A 19,812-nucleotide genomic window follows, 5' to 3' on the forward strand; every position below is an offset into this window, starting at 1 on the left:
CATGGATCAATTCCATGAAACTTCCATTCATAATTTTTTACCCCAATACAACCAAGAGGTATATATTACAAGAACAAACATGAATCTAAAATTAAATTGCACTATATAAGAGTTACAACTTTATCCAGATTGTGAGTGTTCTTCAAAAATTGAGCAAATTTCGAAGCAGGTTTGTTTTCCACTAACTTATAATAATATCCACACAAAAAAAAAAAGCAGTTTCATATCCAATATGAAAGTTCAATGAAACTACAGAGAATTTTAAAGTAACTAAACCTCAAATGAGCTACTTGCATCTGTGGATCCTTACATACTTTTTCCAGCATCCTACAAACCAACACCAAACAAATTAATCATAAAAAAATGGCAAAACAACATATCTTTTAAGGTCTTTAAACCATATTACAAGAAATTTTAATCAACAGGAAGAATATCATATCAAAGACTAACTTTTTGGTTGATGGGAAACTCTAAACTGTCCAGTGGTCTAAGCACTATCAGCGAAAAGAAGATGCCTATTTCACCCTGAAAACAAAAAGAGTGGTGCAGAAACAGATTAGACACATTAAACCAACAGTGGTCTCTGCTAAAAACTTCTATGAGATTTGCAAAAAGATATTACACATACTTTGAGACTCTCTCTGAATCGTAACAACAGCACCAAGAATATTCCAGTTGCATACTGCTAACAAAGAAGAACAAAATAACAAGATTTATAAGTAGATCCTTAAGGATATGCTAAAAAAATGTAACTTAGTTCAACCAACCTGAAATATGACAGGAAATTGTGAAACTGAAGCTCACAATAATGCATATGAAAGATATGCCTTCACCGAATCAATTAAATGAAAATTCTTTGTAAATGAGTGGCTAACTCCCTCCAACAAACCCTGAGAAAATAAAATAAAAAATAAAAAATTCAATTGTCGTCGGTTAAGAACAAAAAAGAATAATTTGAAATATTGAGAAACTAATTCGCAGCAACGTGAATGAGTTTCAAAGAATAATAAAAAGACAATAATAATGTACCGTCCTTCTATAAGGTTTTATTTAAGAAAAAAAAGCATTAAATACAAATATCAACATCAAAAGGGTAATGTTAGGTAGAAAAAAAAAACAGTCAGAACTTGCCTTATTTAGCATTAATTAATTGTCATAACAATTAATAAATGCTAAATAAGACAAATTATGGTTGTTTTTGGCTGATTTTCTTTGGTTACCAAACATTTCCGCAAAACAAAAAGATACGTAAGTTTTCTTTACATCATCTTGACATTAATTGCATTTGTAGATCTAATGAACCACGTATATCACGGAAAATCAAATGGACCTGTAACTTGGTCCAGAGTAAAGCAAAAAAAATGCTTATGCATCATTACAAGGAACATAAGTTTCTATGAATTTTGCTACAACCTATAAACTAGCAATTAATAGATGCTAGAATCACTTTATAACCTGCAGAAGCTCAAGAGATAATATCCTTGTCTTGGTTGTAACTTTATCATTATCTTCCTTTATACCCATCTGCCAAATTTACATTTGAAAACATAAGAGATGTTGAAAGAAAGTAACCGTGATGCTAGTATTTAAGTTGCAGAACTAACCTTGCAAAGAGTGCGAAATGCCAACAAAGCATCACGTTATACTATACCCATGCTCTCCAAATCAATCCCACTTGACAGAAGATTAACAGTTTTATTTAATTATAGAAGATATAATAAGTCAGAATTAATTAATAATTTCTTAAATTAAAAATAAAAAGCAGTTAATTTGAAGTGGAGTATTAATTAATGAATTAACAAACTCACTTATAATCTCGTCTTGAATTGTATATTAGTTTGAAAATGACTGGCCAAGTGTATGTATAAAGAAAATGCATTTTATAAATTTATAAAATCAGTCTTATCTAACCTAATCTTAGTCCAAAATTCTTTTAACAATATATAATATGTCTAAAAACAAAAAAATGTTATTATTATTCTTAGGAATATTGAAATTAAATTTTATAAATACTAAGCTAACGAAGTAATCTATGTTTCTAATAAGTAATATATATAATTGGTATTGGCATTCAAAATGTGCTCATGATAATTGAGAACATCAGAAAGTTTGATAACATAAATCACAAACATATGTATAGTTTCCTATATAATTGCAAGTAAGTGATGGATAATATTTAGCTTTTTCTACTTTTTGAAGATTTAATTTTGCCGGATTCGCATAATTGTGGATAGTTTTAGAAATAATCTATTAAAATTTATTTTTAAGTTTTGAGTGCTACTTTTGTGTAACAGTTGTTGAAAGTTGATGTATTTTTAGAATTAATCTCTTAATTCCTTTTTTTTAAAGTCCTCATTCCGTATGATTAGCTAAGACATTTCCTTGACTCCCTATTTAACACTATTAATATCTTTTTTTAAATAAATAAACAAAAATACACATAAAAAAATTGACATGGATGAAAATGCATATCAAAATTTATAAATATGTAAGTACACTCGAAAATATCACTCTCTATTACATAAGAAAGTTCATTATGTACAAGGATACTTCATTGCATTTTGATCAATACAAAAGAGGAAAATACTCGAAACTTGAAAGTCGAAACATTATATATTTCAAAGGAACTACATTGGCAAAATGAAATGAGATAAATACACATAATAAACTATGTATATGCATGCACTTACATGAGGCAAGAGTACCATGAGTTCTTGGCAATGAATTAGAACAAAAAGAATTATTGACATTGAGAAACAATTTTTACCTTAGTTCCAGAATTTACAGATCATTTGCCATCAAACTTCTTAAAGTCTCCATCAACCATGGAAAAGCAAAGTTTTTGATCCCATGCCTGAAGCATTATAGACGACGGAGGCAAATAATATAAGTTTAGAAACAAGTATTTTCATATTTGCTAAGTCATACATTTCGAAATATAAAGCAACACACAGGTTCAATGAGCCTGTTTGCTGAATTGCTGGTGCTTGTAAAGTTTTTTTAGCTGCATAAATGAAACACAATGACTTTCATTTGTGATTATATGTTGATTTCGCATCACAATATGATGTGAATTATGATGTACTAAATGAGCCTTCAGGCATATATGTATGATATTGCTATATTTTCTGTGCTTTATGTATATACTATCTATTTATCTATTACCTATTTCGTTATATCTATATATCTGACATGTGATCTTGACTAGCGCTACAGGCTCATATGTATATATTTAATATAAGGTCTAAAGTCTGTAGGAAAAGCCGTGTAGTAACGCCTGGCGGCTAGCATTGGTCATGACGTGCTAGAAGCTGGGTCGTTACAGCTAAAGTAGGTTCTAGAGTTCGTGTTCAGTTGTTACCATGCTCCAGTGAGGACCGTGTGTTTCATAGGGGAAAGGGTTTTGAATTCTTCTACATGCATAGCTGTGTCTTGGAGGAGTTGAGAGTAAAGCTTCCATTTTCATATTTTCAATGTCAAGTTTTGAAGCAATTGAACTGTGCCCCTTCTCAGCTTCATCCCAATGGGTGAGCTTTTTTGCGAAGTTTTGAGGTTTTGATGGAATATTTGGAAGAAAATCCCTCATTAGAGCTGTTCTTTTCTATGTTCCAGGCCAAAGGTGGTTGGATTAATTTAAATAGTTCTCCAGGGTTTGTTGTTTTTAAATTGTATAAGTCCTCCTTCAAGGACTTTAAGGAAATGTATTTGAAGGTTAGAAGTGTTTAAGATGATTTTCCGTTCTATTTAGATGAGGATTTAGGGGAAAAGTTTCCTTGTGGTGGTGTTTGAAGCCTCAAAATATTCTCGGTTTTAAAACAATAAGTCCGAGAAATGATTGTGTTGTTGAGTACTTGGTGGAAGTTGTCAATCAAAAACAATTAATCTCGGTTTTTTATTTACTGCAATGAGACGAGAATAGGCAAGCTGTGATAGATTACTTAGGTAAGTTTCTAAAGTATGGTGGTGTAGGCATAGTTTGACTATTTGCCTAACTGTTTGATTTTGTTATTTGTTTCAGGAGGGAAATATCCCGGTGTTTCCGCGGCTACCTTAAGAGCTCGGGTGAAGAGTAAAAATCTTGAAAAAGAAGGGTCGTCATCCAAAGTGGATAAAGGTGCCGGGGTGGGTGAGGTTAACCAACCTTGCCCTAAGCGAAAAAAGGTCATATTGAAGAAAAGAAAATCCGATGTGGTGGATTTGTCAGAGGGTTCAAGTGAGAAGGGTAAGGAGATTCCTATAGAGGAAATTCATGCCTTTATTAATAATAAAAAGAAACTCCATGATATGGCCGACCATAGTGATGGGTTGTCGGTACGGGGAAAATATTTTCCTTTTATGGTCGTGGCTGACGAGATTTGTCAATCGTTAGTAGATGTAGCTTTGGTTAATGAGGTTGGGGACATCGCCATTGACCAGTATATGTAGGTATGTTTGGTTTACTCGTTTGTTTATTGTATATGTCTTTATGTATTTTATTGGGTTTTTTTTTTAAAGGTGCTTGGGTTACGATTGACCAGCCTTGGTCGTAGCCAGGAGGTTAAAAATAAGAGGTTGTTGGAACAAGGTGGAGAGCCGAATAAATTAAAGGAGGAACTACTGCTGAGGAAAAATGAAGTTACCGGGTTGGAAGTTAAGCTTTCTGAAAGGGAGAAAGAGCTACAACTGATGAAGGAGAATTATGCTAAAGAAGTGGAGGCTTTGAAGAAAAAAGAGAGTGGCTTGTCCAGTATGAGGAGTCAGGTTATCGAGGTAACCGCAAAATTTAAGGATTTGGAAAAGAGCAAGGAAACTGAAATACTGGATTCATTTGTTGAGGGTTTTGAACATGCATCACTTCAGGAAAGGTTTTTGGTTCCTGAGTTCGATTTCTCTCAAATGGATCCAGAAAAGATTGTTCGAGATGGAGTTATGGTGGACGATGATAGTGTTGCTGAAGAGGAGGACGAGAATATCGAATAGTTTGTTTTTATGAAATTTGTATTTTGTGTAAAGTAACTTTCATGCATGTTGGAACTTGGTTTGCTCTATATGGTGCTTTTGGACTTTATATTATTTTGCTATCTGAACAAAATACGTTTGTTAGTGAATGTGATTTGTTGCAAAATTTGCCTTAGATTGTTATTTTTTTGTGGAGACATTTGCATTGTTTGCTTGATAAAATTGAGAATACGCTTATATATGGTATTTTTATTGTTTGACCTTAGTCAATAGTTTGTTTGATTGTTATATCTCAAAGTGATATAATTCGGAGTTTGAGATTGGTGAGCATAGATTGGAATTTTAGTTTGTTAGATATAGTTCTAAGATCCGATCATTGCGCTTGTTAACATAAGTCGGCAAATTAGAATTTTAGGTGCGAGTAAATATAAAATGTTGGAATAAGATAGAACAAACTGAAAATGTAGAATTAGATATTGATTGACCTTTGTTTACAAAGGTGCAGGTAGGCATGCCTCGTTAAAACCTCTCCAAGCAAAACCCATTTTTGGAAAAAATCTTGGTAGTAGGAAAAAGAGTACAAGCTTGTCCCTGGCTTTAACTATAGTAATGTTTTAAAGAAGAAATATTCCAGGTGTTAGGGAGAGTTGTACCATTCAAAGATTGTGAAGGACCTCGGCCGGGAGGTGTGTGATTGGGTTGTGCTTCTGACAATTGTCATAATGTTTTACCTTTGTGCTGCAGTCTTGTTGCAACATTGGCCAAAAGAAACCAGCCCGTAGTATTTTGGAGGATAAGCTACGGGCTCTGATGTTCCGTATATACCTTCGTGTGCTTCAGCGAGTGAAAGCTTGGCTTTCGATCTGGAAAGACATTTAAGCAGGGGACGAGAAAACCTTGTCTATACAGAGAATTATTATATATAGTAAAGAAAGATGCCTGTCGGTGAAATCGCCGAACATTATCAATGTTATCTGGAATCACTCCAGTCTTGAGATATTCTATATATGGTGTTCACCAATCTTCATATTGTGTAACACTCAAAATTTCGGTTAGTTTGATGCTTGGTTCGTGTAGTACAAATTGATATAGTGTAAAACTCGGTGTCTGTGTGCTGGCGAGCTTAGATAAGATATTAGCTCGGTTATTGTGCTCAAGAGGTATATGAAGAATTTCAAATTTTGAAAAACTAGAAAGAAGTTTTTTGACAATATCTAAGTATTTCGCTAATAAGGGGTCATTCACATGAAAGAGATTATTTACCTGCTGCATATCAAGCAGAGAATCACAGTATACCTGTAAATCCAAGATTTTTAGTTTGGCTGCCAGTTTGAGTCCTGCAATTAGAGCTTCATACTCTGTTTGATTGTTGCTTGCTTTGAAAGGAAGGTGTAAGGATTGTTATAGAACAAAGCAGTTTCCATCTTCAAGCAAGACCCCGGCACCGCACCCTTGGGGGTTGGATGCTCCATCCACATATAGAGTCCACAGCGTTGGATTATCCGCCGAACTTGGTACAGTGAATTCGGCGATGAAATCTGTGAGGTATTGGGACTTTATTGGATGTCGGCTTTGGTATCTGATGTCAAACTCGGAGGGTTCAACCGACCATTTTATTAGTCGGCCAGCCAGCTCTGGTTTCTGTAGTACTTGTTGGAGTGGTTGATCAGTTCGAACATGAATAACATGGCTTTGAAAGTATGGTCAAAGACGTCGGGCTGAAAATACCAGGGCTAAAGCCAATTTCTTGATGTTTGGATAGCGACGCTCGGCATTCTGCAAATACTTGCTAGGAAAGTAGATAGGTTGTTGCTATTTTTTTCTTTCTGTAACAAGAACAGAGCTTATCGCCCAGTTAGTAATGGATAAATATAAGTAAAGTTCTTCCCCTTGAAGGGATTTTTGTAAAATAGGTGGTTTTGAAAGAGTGCTTTTTATGTTCGTCGACATACACCTCTAGGTTTCTGCCAATTTGATCTGCGAATACCTTATCCATGAGGCATTGGTAGGTAGCGCCCGCATTTTTAAGTCCAAAAGCCATAACCTTATAACAGTAATTTCCATATTCAGTGATGAATGCAATTTTGTTTTGATCAGATGGGTGCATTAGAATCTGGTTATAACCAGAATATGCATCTATGAAACTTAATGTCTTGTAACCTGAAGCATTATCTACTAAACAGTCAATAGATGGTAAAGGATAGGAATCTTTTGCGCATGCTTTGTTGAGATCGGTGAAATCAACACACATGCGCCATTTACCGTTGTGTTTTTTTTACCATTACGATGTTTGCCAACCATGTTGTGAACCGAATTTCCTGATAAAGCCAACATTAACTAATTCTTTGGTTTCTTCCAAAGATGCTTATTTCTTTTCGAGACCTAGGTTTCGCTTTTGCTGTGCAATAGGTCGGACAGATGGGTCCAGTGCCAATTTGTGAGAGATGACGGAAGGATCAATGTCGGGCATGTCAGCAGAGGTCCAAGTGAATAGATCGACATGTTGTTGTAAGAACCTCTGGAATGTATATTTTTCTTCCGAGCTAAGTGTCGTACCTACATAGCTAATTTTGTTAGGGTCATTTAACTCTTCGGTTGGTGTAGGCCGCTCAAGGAACTCGGCTCTTGGGTCGAGGTCGGCAAGTGCTAGGAGCTCGCTAGAGCTACTGACGTTATTCAGTTGTGCTCCTATAGCTCGGTTTGGTTGTTTAAGACTTATATTGTAGCATTGTTGGGCTTCATGATGATCGCTGTGAATGGTAGCGATGAGTTCATCCTGCACAGGAAACTTCACACAGAGATGGATCATAGATACTATGGCACCGAATTTATTCAAAAACGGTCGGACAAGTATTAGATTATAAGGACTAAAGCAGTCAACCACTAAATACTGAACATCAGAAGTTTTAGATAAGGGATGCTCACCTAGTGTGGTTTGTAACCACACAGATCCCAACACTGGGACACGTTCACCTGAGAAGCCGACCAAGTCACCCGTGGAAGGTTGGAGTATGTTGTCACTCAATTTCATTTTTCGAAAAGTGGAATAGAATAGAACATCTGCACTGCTTCCAGGGTCTAGTAATACTTTGCATACGAAGAGGTCTCCAAGCTGAATGGAGATTACCACCGGATCATCCAAATTGGAAGTTGTTGTATTAAGATCGGATGCCTGGAATGTCATTTGTGGGAATTGGGAAGATGTTTTAATGTCATTTAGATTGCTTTCTACCAATAACATAGCTCGGTATGAATGCTTCTGTGCCGAGCTTGTGGCTCCTCCACCTGCAAAACCTCCAGAAATACAGTTATTGACTCCGCGTGGTTGTTCATGGTGGCTTGAAGTTGCTTTTTCTTTGTCACGGGAGTGTTGTCCTGCCGTGGTATTGTCAGCAGAGAATGGTGTATGCCTTTGTATATGGCCACTGATATACTTGTCTAAATGATCTTGTCGAGCTAGTCGCTCTAGGAGGTCTTTAGCGATTACACACTCATCAGTGGTATGTCCATGTTTCTGGTGAAAAGGGAAATATTTTGAATTATCCACATTCTTCGAATCCTGATAGTTTCCAGCCTTTCGTGGTGGTTTGATCAATTTTGAGTTTAGAATCTCCTTATGATGTCGTCCCTCTTGGTGTTAAACTGAGTTCACTACAAAAAATTTTGGTTCAAACGGCGGTTTTTTTGAGTAATTACGTCGGTTTGAACCGCCATTATTACCAGGAACGGCGGTTTCAGAAAGTGATGTAATTCTGGATGCCATTCTGGTTATTACGGCGGTTTTCAGAAAATTGCCACAATTTCCTAGGTTAAAACAGCAGTTTTTAGATAGGTTAAAACGGCAGTTTAAACACTATTATTTTCAAATAAAACGGCATTTTTTGGTTGGTTAAAACAGCGGTTCAAACCGCCGTTATTTTCAGGGTAAAAATGGCATTTATGAACAGCCATTTTTACCTTGGCAGAGTGACGTTTTTGGTTGGTTAAAACGGCATTTTGAACCGCCATTTTTACCCTGACAGTGGCATTTTTATTGGTTAAAATGGCGTTTGAAATCACCGTTTTTACCATGTTAAAATGGCGTTTTATGTTATATAAAATGGCATTTACAAGCCGCCATTTTTACCAGATAAAAGTGACATTTTTTATCGTTTAGAAAGATAGTTTTAACCGCCGGTTTTTACTTGTTAAACAAATAATTTTTTGTTTAAAATTTCACGATAATAAAAAATCGTAACCCATTTTTTGGATACCTATTTTTACATTAATATCTAAATGATTGTGAAAAATTTCTACCATGATAAAACATAGCATATAATATATGTATCACCTTTATTCCTTTTTCTTGAGACTTTTTTGAAAATAATGATAATATATCATCCAAACCAGCACACAAGACAAACAGCGAAGCTTCAAGCTCCAGCTTACCAGCTTCAATCTTTGCCTAATCTAATACCTCGTTTATAAGTGACAGCAAAGCTTTTTCACTTCCCTGCGCCATTCTAACATACTCCATTTAGTATTTACAAGCTAAAACACAAACACAATACCAAATTGAGAAATTAATGTACCTTTCCTTTCCTTTCTTCGGTTTTCTTTCTTTCGATTTTCTCGAAATTAATGTCTGAAACCAATCGCATGAACCCATTCTTGATGTATGATAACTTGTCTCAGATTAACATACTCCTGGGAGTATTTTTATAAATACAAGTCATTAGCATATTCATGTGTATTGTTTGTATTCAGGTTCAGGTCCAACATATTATATGAAAAAATTTTACAGCTCTCAAGACATGAAAAAAATATGCATAAAAACATAACAGATGCTGAATTTTATCAGCACACTTTAAGATTAGAATAGCATAAATCACAATTTCTTGTAATAACAGAAGCAAAATAACAAACACATAGAGTGCAATAAGTGCATTATTACTAAATGTTTGTAATAAGAAACTGTTCACCCTTCCAGTCTAGTCTCTTGGAATGGAGAATTTATAATAATCTATTAGTTCTTGAAAATGATGATTTCAAGTACAAAATGATATTATAAATAGCACATACTTTGCCATCATTAACAAAAATGCTAGAAGCATATAAAAAAAGTAATAGAAACAATAATAGCAACTACCTGACTATGGAATAACTTAAATAGATGGAAAAGGGTAGCAGTCATATACCTTTGACTTGCTGACATCTGCGATAACAATACTGGGAATGCCAATAGGGACTGAATCAAATTTTGCTCCAGGAGAAAGAGTTTCACATAGAATAAATCCAGCTGCACTAAGAGACTTCGCTATTTTTGAAACTTTTTTTATTGATGGAGAACCAACTACAAAGTTGAAAGAATAACCACAAAGAAGAATGTTCCCCTTTATCAAGTTCTTGTTTAGAAGTTAAGGTCTCTGGCAATCTGTGGGATTGTATTTCATAACTGAGGAGTCTAGCACAACATCATTCGCAGTAAAACACTTAAGCTAGTAAAGTGATTTTTACATTTTTCCAACTATTATACAAAAATACACTGTAACCTATTCCAATCCTTAGTCCCAAAGAGATCTTTACCTACCCTATAAACAGAGTTATGTGATATAATCAATAAAAAGTAGTAGTGGGAAGTTGGAAAAATTATGTGATAGACCAATAAACAGAGCAATGTTTATATAATCAATAAAAATAAGTCTCCTTCTAATAGTTATAACCCAATAACGTAGTGGGAAGTTGAAAAACTTACGTGATAGACCAATTCTAGCCAAGAGACCCTCACTCTTCATAAATCCCACAATCTTATAGTAAATTCTTGCATTGCTCTCTGCAAATCAAGTTCTCAATCGGTTCAATTAATCAGAAAAAGAAAAGAAGATGTTGAATTTAATTATGTGGCACACCTTGAAAGATTCATTGTCTGTTTTGAAGCTTATTCCTGAAAACTTCAGCCACACAGGAAATCCTCTTTATACAATAAAAAAATGATAAATAAAATTAAATTAAAAATTATAAAAGTAGTAATGGAAAATGGAAGATACCCGAAGTTCCATTCAACACAGACATAAGGACCAATGCGAAGTTGAGTGTAAAGACTAGCTTTTCGTATTATCTTCATGAATCTCACCAGATCATATCTCCCTTCAAAATTGTACTAAGTATCCTTCTCAACCTCATCCATTAGCCTCATACTCCCGCACCAAAGAATCAAAGCCCTAACACCTTACTGCAAAATTAAAACTTGACATGACTAGTTGATTTTCACAATATCACAGGGCATAATTGTAAATTTAGCAAAAAATGAAAAAAAAAAATAAAGAGCACTTACCATGAGCAAGTGAGAAGAGTGAGCCAGCACTGCCTCCACGATTCCATTTGAGCTGCATTCGCATCGAGACAGTTGCAATGGTTCTCTCTTCATAAACGTGTGGTAAAATTCCACCACCTCTGGCACCCTCGTCAACAACAACAACAACAACGCAGAAGATCAATCAAAGTAAAAATACACAATAATATAAAAAAAAAAACAAGCATTCTCTGTTTCTTTCTACTAGATCATGAACTAGATCTAAAATTATGAAGAGGAAGGAAAAATCAAAAGAAGATGAAGGCGGAACAAAATTACAGAGGCTCGCTAAAGGCAGCAACAGCAGCATTGCTTACAGTGGCGAGGTTATAAATAAAGGCGGCAAGGGAATGAGGGACGGTGACTAACCTTCAGATCGAAGCCAGAACCTCACTGAAGGTAGCAATACGATGTTGCTTAATATGGTGAGAAGATTAGTAAGGACGAGAAGATGAACAATGGCAATGAAATAAGCGGCAGCAACAAACCTTCAGATTGAGGCCAGAACGAGAACCAAATTGAAAACTCGTTGAAGGCAACAACAATGACGTTTCTTGCAGCGTCAAGGATATGAGTTGCAACGAGTGGATGAATGGCAGCGAGGAGATGAATGACAGTGGCAGGGATTAGGGTTCGTCATTCACTTTTTATCGAGAAACCACACTAATCACTCGGTCTCTCATATATTCACACAATACATCATGCGAGTTAAAAAGAAAAGAAAAATGATAGTGGCGGTTTTAAATTGCCACAATCAACTAAAACCGCCACAAAATTACAAACATTCTGGCACAAGCTAAAACCGCCAAAATTAACGAAAAAAATGGCTGTTCTATAAAACCGCCATAAAATTAATGCCATTTTAATCTAATTTTTTTGTAGTGTATGATGCATAATGAGGAGTTAGTTAAAATTTTTCTTACTGTCCCGAGCTTTATCCTCTTCTTTATACTGAGGCTTTTTTGCTTTCCGAGCTTGTCGAAGTTCCTCGATATCCATCTGACTTTTTGCCTTTTCACGGAACTCGGCAAGGGACTTTGGTTTGACAACTGCAATTGCTTCTTGAAATTTGCCTAGTCGGAGTCCACTTTTTGATGGCGTGCAGATGCACCTCGGGGTGGAGATCTAGTATGCTCATGGCCACCTTTGTAAAACGAGTAATGTAGTCCTTCAGACTTTCATTCTGACCTTGTTTGATTGTGTTCAGGTAGTCGGAGTCGTGCAGGTAGATAGCAGAGGAAACAAAGTGATCCTCAAAAAGCTTCGCTTTTTCCTTAAAACGAGAAATAGAATCTGCAGGTAAAGAACAAAACCAATCAAGTGCAGGACCGTCTAAAAAGGAAGGAAAACAACGGCATAAAACATGGTCAGAGGCACCGTTTACTATCATTATAGATCTGAACTTTTTGAGGTGATTTTTCGGATCTCCTAACCCATCATAAGGGGTTAAGGTTGTTGGCAAAGTGAATCTCCTAGGCATTTGGAAATTCATAATGTCGGTCGTGAATGGCCCTATAGAGTTGTCGGGCTCAATGTCTTCATTCTCTGGTGGAGCTTCTTCGTTCCGGGAAGGCCGAGCTTCTTCATTCTGAGAAATCTTGGAGACGTGTGATGGATCAGATTCGTGTTCTGCCTCCTCCGTTCGTTCATTATGATCACCATTGTTTTTAATCCGAGCATTAGTTAACTCGGCGATTTGGTTCGTCATCCTTTGATTTTCCTCCGCCATACGTTGATTTGCTTGTTGCAGCTCAGTTACCATTCGAAGAAGTTCGGAAGGCATTGGTGGAGGCAAATCAGCCATGGATGTTGAAGTATTGAGGCCGAGAAAAGGATAAAGGATTTATGTCTTCGGCTCCATGGTGGGCGCCAATTGTTCTTATGTGGATGAACTTGGATGTAACTCGATCCCTTGCAGTCTAATGCCGAGCTGTTACCCTTCGCACCGAGCTTTATGCTTGGAGGTCCGAGCTTTCCGTCTAGAAATGTTTCACGTTGCAGTGAGAACAAAAGAGGGGAAGTGTACCTGCAAAAGACACTCCAATGTTTAAGTTAGTATTGTCAATTTCTTGTGTCTTTCGAAAATACCTTACCAGAGGTATCTAACGTTTCATTGCTGATAATTATTCATGTTGAAAGTCAATTATGTTGTATTCGGCCGTTATGATGTTCAGCCAAACGTTTTTCTCTGAGCTGTACCGTTTGGACGAGTTATGACTCATTAAGCCGAGCTATAATGTACGATACCGAGTTATATCTTCGAATTTGTAACAGCCATATCAAGTAATTTTATGACATAGTATTAATGATCTATGTTTCGAAAGATCTATAATTTAATCGTTGATAAACTCCAAAGGTAAATAAAAAAAATCTAAGCTTAAACTTTTTGGACGAATCATGGGAGTATTCTCATCAAATGGGCAACGTAACATTCTCATACCCATCAATTTTCACCACCTTACGGCTCTTCTGCATTTAAACCAACATTAGTTAATGTTAATCACGTAACTAGAGATTCAATCAAAGCTTAGTTATGATTACAGACCCTGATAGGACCACATTGGGCCCTAAGGCCTTTGTATGGGTAGTAATCCTCTGTGGATGCCACCATTTTGGATGATGAAAGTTCAGGCTTTGTCTATAACCATAAGGCCTTCATTGCAACCATTGTGAGATCTGTCGCAATCCACAAGTTCTAGCTTTGATAGAGAAACAGGCTCACTGGTGACGACTTTCCTCATTGCTTTTACTGTTGCCATTGCTAAGAAAATACAACTTCCTGTTTGAAAACCCATAAAAGGCCCAAAGAAGCTTACGGCCCAACACCCGTGTAATAAAATAAATAGTAAAATATTATTTTAATCAACATATATGTTGTATACAAAAATTTATTAGCCAACAATCTTTTCATGATGGCCATCATTAGTACATGTATAGTAAAAGAGTAATACTAAGTGATCAATAAAATTTGCTATTTTTCTAGTACTAAATTATAAATTATAGACTCTAAAATATAATCCTAATAGCATAAAAGTGTCTATATCATGACCTAAAATGACTAAGGCCAAGGCATAAAAGTGGACTTATAACCCCGGGTGGAATAGAATTAGGAGTGTTTGAAAATTTCGATTCGATACATACCAAATTCATCATATCATATCCACTATTTGCATTTTTTATGTTCAAATCTGATTCATACATTTGTATAATAAAAAGTTAATAAAACTTATTTTTTACTCTAAAAAAACTTTTATTCATTATTTTAACCCTCTTTACTCCTAAAATATTAGTAAACCAATTTTTTTAAATAACAAAAATAAAATAATATAACATATATATGAATAATAATTATTAATAAAAATAAAATATATATTATTTATTTATTTATTATCTGATACAGATGTGCGGATCAGATATCCAAATACATATATGATATATGCGATCCAATTTTATTAAAGTACAGATAAATACCACAAATTTTTTATATGATCCGATTCATAAACACTTCTAGTTAGGACCAAAGTCACATAATTGAGAATAAACGTTCCAAAGGCGCGCAGGTCAACCAACTTAACTAGCCAAGAGCTAGGATGCTAGATCCGACTTGACTTGGGGAGCAATCAACAGCTCTTTCCATTATTTCGATTATCACCCTTAGAGGAATAAACACCTCAACGTAAGTTGACTTTCACACAATATAGAGAATAACCATTCACTATCTTAAGAGAAGATTACATCTACTAATGACTAGTTATCATTTTACTTTATAAACATCCGAATAGTTCACATATTTCTCATTCTATTCAACTTATTTTGTTTTAACTCTGGTTAATTTAAGTATTAGAATCTCTTTCAAATACCTCTCACCTGCCATTTCGAAATCAATGAGAAACCATCTCAGAACAATTCGTTTCAGGTACACCTCAAAACAACAAGTAAGATGTTGATCTAAAATGTTGGTTAATATTAATAAAAATGTTGGCCCTAATATTTTTCATAGTTAAAACATTATTAATTAAACAATATTTTTGTGTGAATATTTTAATAGTATAATTTTAAAGATAAGACAAAAGCTAATAAACTTTAAGGCTAGTTTGTAGGTGTGGTTTTGAGCATGATGCTCATCAATGAATTTCAAGTTATCCTTGAAAATTTTAAATCTTTCATCTTTTCCTCCCAACCTATTATGTGTTTTTCGGTGCTTGATCAGCCACTCCTCGTAGATAGCCATGGCTTGGTCATCACTTCGCCAATGCAATTGGTCAAAAGCCAAAGAGAGAGTGAACAAAAGGAAAAACATGGTGGATGTCACTATTACATCAGCCATATCAAGAGGAAAGATTGATAACTAGCTAGTTAAGCATTGCGAGGATTTGGAGCTAGCTCAGGGAGAAGAGAAGGTTGGGATTACTTGGAAAATCAGGTAGAGCTGAACAATAGTTTTCTTGATGAAAAACAGTTAGAATTGTATTTTATTGGGATGAAAATTGCTTGCATATCATAAGGTTAAGTTGACCGGCTACTCAAAACACACATCAATAAATCACTTTTAGTGGCTTAGGTGAAATTTACATTTATTTTGGCTTTACTAATATATTTTTTTTGAATCAAAATAAGCTCAACACACTAATGTGGAGCAACAAAAGAAACAACAAGAACTTCGTAAAAACATAAAATTCCTATAGCTTCTGGCAACGCCATCAACCATCAAAAGATTCACTCTCAGTCCATTCGTTGTAGCTCAGCAATGTCTTTCTTATTACGAAGTCCACACCTGTTTCCTGATTCTGAAAAATCCTAGCATTACGTTCCACCCAAATGTTCCAAATAACTGCAAAGAACCCCGGCAACCATTTCTTCTGCTCTTGTTTCCGCTTATGCCTACCAGTTCACCTCTCAAACAGTTCTATTACGGTTCCAGGCATAGACCATACCTCCCCAAAAGATCTCAACCACCTGCACCACACCTGCCATGTGAACTCACAGAGGAGAAACAAATGCTCCACCAACTCTATCTCCTTCTTACATAGTACACAGAGAGTATCACTAAGTCTAATAACGCCTAGTCTATTCAATCTCTCCTTAGTATTCACTCTACCAATGAGCACAAACCACCCAAACAGCTCAATTCTTGGCGGTACCATCCCTCACCAAACTGAACTTGTGTAACTATAACTCGTTATCTCATCTGATAGAGTCTCCGATTGTAGGACCTGCACAACAGACTTGGTAGAAAATACCCCTTTACTATCAAACTTCCAAACCAAATTGTCATCTTTACCATCTGACAGCTTCACCAGTCTTAACCGCTCATGAATTTGATGGACAAGTTCCAGCTCCCATTGGAACAACTCTCTCCACCACTGGAAGTTCCATATCCACTCAAGCCCATCCCAAAATCCACAATCCCCTATCCTCGATCCCTGCTGATTCAAAACAGAAAATAATCTTGGAAAAGCCACCTTCAAGGGGCTACCTTGCAGCCAGTTATCTTCCCAAAACAGGGTACTCCTCCCATCCCTATCTCCATCGCCAGGCCAGTAAGCATTTTGTCTTTTATCCTCTGCTCTTTTATATTAAGATTACATATGTCTTTCCAGGGCCCTCCTTTATCTGGTAGCTGCTGGCTTATTAGCATTACATCAGGATTTAGGTTGTTGCACGAGCAGACAATCCTCTTCCATAAGGGACACTCCTCTTTAGAAAATCTCCACAACCACTTAAATAAGAGCGCTGTGTTCCGGAGCACTGCATCTCCAACCCCCAATCCCCCAGCCTTTCTTGGTGCCTAAACCAACTCCCACTTAACTAGCGGAATACTGTCATTACCATCCCCCTTACACCACATAAATCTCCTTTGCAATGCAATCATCTTATCCGCAACTGCCTTTAGCATCTTGTATAGACTGAGGTAGTAGATAGGTAGGCTATTCAAAACTGATCTAATAAGAACAAGCTTGCCCGCTTTGGTTAGAACCTTTGCTTTCCAGAGGCTGAGTTTCTCTTCCACCTTATCTATAACCGGTTTCCAAGTCTTTACCAACCGAGGATTCGCACCCAAAGAAATCCCGAGATACCTTACAGGTAAAACCGCTTGCTTACATCCCAGCAAACCACAGGCACTATCTACCCATTCCTGCTCACAATTCACCGATATCAAACTTGACTTCTCAAAATTAATGCTCAGCCCCGACATCAACTCAAAACACCGCAATAGTCTCCTATAATTGACTATTGTCTCTGTCACCGGGGGGCAAAACAGAATCGTATCATCTGCAAATTGTAAGTGCGACAATTCGATCTGCTCACCTCCTACTAGCAGCGGTTCAATACGCCCATTCCTGACCGCTTCTCCCACCATCCGATTCAACACGTCGACCACCAATACAAACAGAAACGGAGATAGGGGATCCCCTTGTCTGAGGCCTCTTTCTATGTTGAACGGCTTGGATGGTGACCCATTCACCAGAACAGACATAGTGGCCGTGCTGACACACTCCTTCACCCAATTCCTCCAACGCTGTCCAAATCCCATTTTCTGTAGCACTATATCCACGAAGCTCCATCTGACTCTATCATACGCTTTATGAAAATCTAGCTTAATAATTGCTGCTTTCCTTCTCCTTGCCTTGAGCCAATGAACTGTCTCACATGCTATGAGAGCACCATCAAGTATTTTTCTACCTTTCACAAATGCAGTCTGAGTCTCACCCACCAAACCCGGCATAACTGACCTCATTCTTCTCACCAGCACCTTCGAAATCACCTTATACACACATCCCACCAAACTAATCGGCCTAAAATCCTTAATTTCCTTAGCACCCAAGAATTTTGGGGCCAGCGTCACCCATGTTATATTCACATCTGATGGTAATGTTGCCCTTTGAAAGAAATCCATCACCGCCGCCGTGAACTCCTGACCAATCTCTTCCCAACATTTCTTGATGAAATTCATATTGTAGCCATCACTACCTGGGGCCTTCGATGATTCACAATCCCATACTGCCTCCTTAATTTCCTCTGCAGACGGTAAAACCTCCAAGGCTTCTGACTCATCTGTATCAATTTGCTGTAACAACCCATCCCGAACACCAATCCTTGGTACATACTCCTGCCGGTACAGTTCCTTGTAGAATCCCCTTATTTCATGCTTAATTCTTGCATGATTCCTCACAAGTCGTCCCTGAATCATCAGAGCATCAATCCTGTTATTCCGCCTTCTAGCCGATGCAATATTATGGAAGTACCGAGTATTTCTGTCCATGTCCCTCGCATATTTAGACCGAGACATCTGCTTCCAATGGGTTTCCTTCCTAATGTACCATTTTTCACAAAATCTTACCAGCGCCTTCCTTCTAGCCTCCGTTGTACCATCATAGATCCCCTCACTAACCTTTTCGTCCAACTTCCTAATCTCACCAACTGCATGTCTTGCACCCAACTCTTAAATTCTTCTGCTGAACCCGGCAAACTCTGCAACCCTTTTCGATCTTCAACTTGCAAAATCTCATTGAAGTCCCCCATCAAACAAAAAGGAACCTGACACAAACCTGCTATATAGCTCAACTCCTCCCACACCACCCGCTTAGCCTCCCTACCATGCGCCCCATAAACCAAACAGTAAGCACACTGAAAGTTGTTCTTACTTAACACTCCCTCAATGCACAACCATCTCTCTCCTTTATAACAATTCCTTTTCTGAAACATATTATCATCCCACAACAACAGGAGCCCCCCGGCTACCCCAACAGATTCCACAAACTCCCAATCTACAGAACTGTTACCCCAAATCCTACCAACATCATATTTCGAAATATCCTCCCTTTTTGTTTCAATCAAGCCTACCATGTTTAGATTATACTTTTTCTTCAACATTTTGACCATGCTCAACTTCCCGTCCCCCCTCAAACCCCTTATATTCCAACAGCTCACAATCATTTAATCAAAATTTTGCTCACCTTATGTTTGTTCTTTGGACGACTCCTTCTTGCCTTTTCTTTCTGTTTTGCCAGCTTTCGTTTTTTTTCTATTTTTTCATTATGAGCTTTCAATATACTCATGATATCCACTTCCTCATCATACAGCACAGCACCAGATTCCACCGCCAGTGCCCAGGTAACCTCATTTTCCTTGGCCTGTTCTTCCATGGAGATGCAGTTATCCTCTCCCTCAGTAAGCAAATGGAAATATATATAAACAAAGTGCAAATTAAGGATCAAACTCATACATATTAATTGATAGAATTTTTTAAATAAACTTTTAAAATTAAAAACTTCTTCCTAATATATGTTGGACTCATAGGGTTTGCGTGATATTCTGTTTATTAATAGTTTGGCCCATGAACTCGCTGCATCGTCTTGATTAGCCTGTTCTAGCTTTTCATTCATAGAGATCACACATTCAGATTCTGCTGACTTCTCTTCATCTTCATTGATGCCAATCTGCAATGGTTCTGAAGCCTCCTGCTGCTCTGGAAACTCAGTTGATCCGGTACCTTCATTAGGAGAAGCTGGAATTCCAGATTCTAAGGTTTCTTTGAGCTT

General features: G+C 36.8%; 1 pseudogene; it reads right to left on the minus strand.

Moving 5' to 3' along the window:
- Positions 1-12,172: 12,172 nt before the first annotated feature.
- LOC148563298 (uncharacterized) lies at positions 12,173-13,073 on the minus strand (annotated as a pseudogene).
- Positions 13,074-19,812: the final 6,739 nt, after the last annotated feature.

This window comes from Arachis ipaensis, chromosome B5 (assembly GCF_059453495.1).
Source record: "Arachis ipaensis isolate K30076 ecotype BB chromosome B5, ASM5945349v1, whole genome shotgun sequence".
Classification (NCBI taxonomy): Eukaryota; Viridiplantae; Streptophyta; class Magnoliopsida; order Fabales; family Fabaceae; genus Arachis; species Arachis ipaensis.